Source organism: Aotus nancymaae, unplaced genomic scaffold (assembly GCF_030222135.1).
Source record: "Aotus nancymaae isolate 86718 unplaced genomic scaffold, 86718_ANA_hifiasm-v0.15.2.pri h1tg000003l, whole genome shotgun sequence".
Lineage (NCBI taxonomy): Eukaryota > Metazoa > Chordata > Mammalia > Primates > Aotidae > Aotus > Aotus nancymaae.
The window spans coordinates 50,322,955-50,327,555 of NW_026988414.1; the positions used below are offsets into that span (position 1 = coordinate 50,322,955).

Consider the following 4,601-nt stretch of genomic DNA (forward strand, 5'->3'; position numbering starts at 1 on the left):
AGCCAACTCTTTCATTTGGCTGACCTGCTGTCTCAGCCGACACTCAACCTTCACCTAAGTGTCCTCTTGGACTTCAGTCCCCTCCTCTAGTCACATGGCCTCTGAGACCTCGACCAACACCTCTAAATGCACCACTTGATATGCTGATTTGAATAGTATAACGTAATTTGTAAAAAATAAAAAGTCATCTCTTCTTTTTTTGAGTGAATAAAAAGAAATGTCACAGATGGTACTGCAGGGCTTTGCAGTACAAGGGTAACACTGGCTGAGGTCCTTGTCACTTTTCTGAGAGTGCACAGTTGGTTGCCTTATTTCTTCATCATGAGTTTGGCAGCAGGTATCTCTTGTAAATAAAGACAGATTTTTATTTTTTGTGGGGACAGAGTCTCACTGTGTCACCCAGGCTCGAGTGCAGTGGTGCAATCCTGGCTCAGTGCAACCTCCATCTCCAGGTTTCAGATAATCCTCCCACCTTAGCCTCTAGAGAAGCAGTGGGGACTACAGTCATGCAATGTCATGTTTAACTGTTTTTCATTTATTTTTTATTTTTTTTCTGAGACAGAGTCTCGCTCTTTCACCAGGCTGTAGTGCAGTGGTGCCATCTCGGCTCACTGCCACCTCCACCTCTTAGGTTCAAGCGATTCTCCTGCCTCCCAAGAATCTGGGACTACAGGTGAATGTCACCATGCCCAACTAATTTTTTATATTTTTAGTAGAGACAAGGCTTCACCATGTTGGCCAGGACAGCCTTGATCTGTTGATCTTGTGATCTGTCTGCCTTGGCTTCCCAAAGTTCTGGGATTACATGCATGAGCCACAGTGTCCGGCCTTTTTTTTTTTTTTTTGAGATGGAGTCTCGCTTTGTCACCCAGGCTGGAGTGCAGCAGTGTGATCTCAGATCTCAGCTCACTGCAACCTCCACCTCCCGGGTTGAAGTGATTCTTCTGCCTCAGCCTCCTGCGTAGCTGAGACTACAGGTGTGTACCACCACATCTGGCTAATTTTTGTATTTTTAGTACAGACAGGGTTTCAGCATATTGGCCAGGCTGGTCTTGAATTCCTGACCTCAGGTGATCCACCCACCTTGGCCTCTCAAAGTGCTGGGATTACAGGTTTGAGCCACCATGCCCATCTCTCTCTCTCTCTCTCTCTCTCTCTCTCTTATTTAACTTTTTGAAGAAACTGTGTTTCACCATGTTGCCCAGGCTGGTCTCAAGCTCCTGGACTCATGCCATCTGCCAGCTTAGGCCTTCCAAAGTGCTGAGATTACAGGCATGAACCACCAGCCCAGCCAGAGATTGTTTATAGCAGCCAGAAATAGCAGTTTTGTAGGCATGTATAGAACCTGGGCCATATGGCCATCTCTGAGGGATGAGCCCCGTCCCTGACTTGCAGTGCGTCCTGTGTCCTCCAGCAGAGAGATTCACACCAAAGGGCACAGAGCTTGTGACCACCCACAGTGGAAGCACAAGTGAAGGGACCCAGGGTGCAAAAGAAAGAGACCAAATCTCCTGGGAATAAACAGGAGGTTGTGCAAGAGAAGGCTGAAGTGGGTTGGTGTCACTTGGGGGTTTGTGTAACTCAGGTGGAGCTGGAAGGCTCCTGGCTGGGCAAGCAGTGTGAGCAGGAGCATGGAGGCTGAGTGAGGGCCCCACAGAGCTGCTGTGGGAGAGCTCAGATGGCCAGGTGTGCAAGGGAATTATGCCCTCAGCACTTCCGCATTGCCCTACTGCCCTTAGTCCATCATCTGTAGGAATGATGATTCTTTCCCTGAGTGTGTAAAGACTCTGGATCAGGGTGAATGAAAGCCTAGAGCTCTGGGAAATTTAACTTGGTTCTTTCAGGGGACCCTGTCTCCCCTAGTTTTTCTGGCTGCAGGAGACTAACAATGAGGATTCGTCTGGTTTACTGGAGCTATGGCCTTGGTCTTCAGAATCAGGCTGACTCTGGCAGGGAACTGAAGGCCAATCCTGAGCTGTTCTGGCATCATCTTATTCCAAGCAACCTCTCTCTCCCCGTTTGCCTCTCCCAAACTTGGCCTGCAAAATCCTCCCCCTTCACTGTGTGCCTGCTGCCTGAGCCCAGACACCAATTCTCAGTGGGGCTCAGAGCCCCATCTTTCTCAGAAATGAGCTGACACTGATGTGGTCATGAGGTCAGGGTGGGGACAGAGACCAAGCCCATAAGGAAAGCATCTTGCAAAATAGCTGCTAAAAGGGAGAACCTCATCCCTCCCACTGGTTAAATGAAAATATTCCCACTCAGAAGATCAGCAAAAGATGTTCATCGAAGTTTACTAACCTTAGGGTATAACAGCTCAGGCCCCTGGGATTTCCAATCTCTGTTTCAAAAGATAAGGGATAGCTTCTGTCTCTAACATTAAAATTCAGATTCTTAAGAGATGAAGAAATTATAGGAATGTATACACAGTTAAACTCTGAGATCTGTATCTGTGATCTGTAGATAATTACTCTTCATGACATACAGACACATATGCAGCCACACACAGAAGTATTCAGTAAGGGCACAGGTATTTTATAGAAGACAAAACATATATTGGGCAAAAAAAGATGACATGGAAATACACCAAAACAAATTTTTTTTTTCACTATGAAAATGCTTTAATAATGGTGTCTGTATAGCATGGGATGTGGACAGGGAAAACAGCAAGTGCATGCACAGAGGCACAGGCCAGAGGACAGGCTGGGAGTGAGTAAAGAGTTCACACCACTTCCCTGCTTTCCCGGTGACTGGAGGCTCTAGACCGCCTCCTCCTCAAACTCGCCCTCCTCCTTGGCTATGCCATTCTGGTACTGTTGGTATTTGAACACCAGGTAATTAATATTGCTCTTGGCCTTGGTGAACTCCATCTTGTCCAGGCCCTCGCCCGTGTAGCAGTGCAGGAAGGTCTTGTGCGGAAACATGGCTGTGAACTGCTCCAAGATGCGCTAGAACAGCTCCTGCATGGCCCTGCTGTTGCCAGTGAAGGTGGTGGACATTTTTAGCCCTCGGGGTGGGATGTCACAGCCGGTCATTTTCTCATTGTTGGGGCTCCACTCAACAAAGTAGCTGCTGTTCTTGTTTTGGACATTAAGCATTTGCTCATCCACCTCCTTCATGGACATGCAGCCCCTGAACATGGCAGCCACCATCAGGTAGCGGCCATCATGTTCTTGGCATCCAACATCTGCTGGGTGAGCTCAGGCATTGTCAGGACCCAGGACTGCTGGCTCCCCTGGCTGGTGAGTGGGGCAAAGCTGGGCATGAATAAGTGCTAGTGTGGGAACAGGACCATATTCATGGCCAGTTTCTGCAGGTCAGAATTGAGCTGGCCTGGGAAGCACAGTCAGGTAGTGACCCTACTCATGGTGGTAGACACCAGGTGGTTCAGGTCACCATAGGTGGGCGTAGCAGCTTTAGGGTTCTGAAGCAGATGTCATAGAGAGCTTCATCATCAATGCAGTAGGTCTCATCTGTTTTTCCTACAAGCTGGTGGATGGGGAGGGTGGCATTGTAGGGCTCCACCACCATGTCTGACACCTTGGGTGAGGACACCACACTGAACGTGTTCATGATCCTGTCTGGGTACTCCTCTCAGATCTTGTTGATGAGGAGGGTACCCATCCTAGACCCAGTCCCCTCACCCAGGGAGGCCTGGCCACTTTGCTGCTTTATTTTGTTTTTTAATATACTTCTGGATTCAATATGCTGTTTCTTAATTTTATGTTCAGATAACTTTGTGTTAGCTACTATATACCTAACAAATGTTTTCTTTTATTTATTTAAAATATTTAGATTAACAGAGGGCTGGGCAAGGTGGCTCATGCCTGTAATTGCAACACTTTGGGAGGCTGAGGCGGGTTGATCACGAGATCAGCAGTTCGAGACCAGCCTGACCAACATGGTGAAACCACATCTCTACTAAAAATACAAAAATTGGCTGGGTGTGGTGGCATGCACCTGTAATCCCAGCTACTCAGGAGGCTGAGACAGGAGAATCGCTTCCACCGGGGAGGTGGAGGTTGCAGTGAGCCGAGATCATGCCTTTAGAACTGTTGGGATCAAATATAAACACTCTCTGGCTCCTTCTACGTTCTGTTGGGCCTCGCAAGTGGGTTAGGAAAGACTGTTCCAAGACTGGGTATGTCAAGCATTGATGAAAGGGAAGGGAGGATAAAGAAAACATTGAACAAATTAAATCCCAGGTTAATTTAGAGTTATTCTGAGTTCTGTGAAATTAGTTCATGTTTCAGTAAGCAGTAACCCTCTTGACAAAAAAATAATAATAATAATAAAGGAAAGAAATCATTCTGAATTCTGATGTTTGATGATAAAGCACAACTATTTGCTTTTACCCTTTCCACAAAGAAATGAAACAATTTGGGAAGACATCCCAGGAGATTCAGGAAAAACAAGGCGCGGTAAGTGCTGTGGTTTGAATGCCCCCTCCAAAAGCCATGTTGAAATTTGCCATTCTGATGGCATTAAGAGGTGAGACCTGGTCAGGCATGGTGGCTCAGGTGTGTAATCCCAGCACTTTGGAAGGTCGAGGTGGGTGGATCATCTGAGGTCAGGAATTTGAGAACAGCCTGGTCAACATG

General features: G+C 47.3%; 1 pseudogene; it reads right to left on the reverse strand.

The window, feature by feature from the left end:
* Positions 1-2,759: 2,759 nt before the first annotated feature.
* Positions 2,760-3,645, reverse strand: LOC105715609 (tubulin beta-4B chain-like; annotated as a pseudogene).
* Positions 3,646-4,601: the final 956 nt, after the last annotated feature.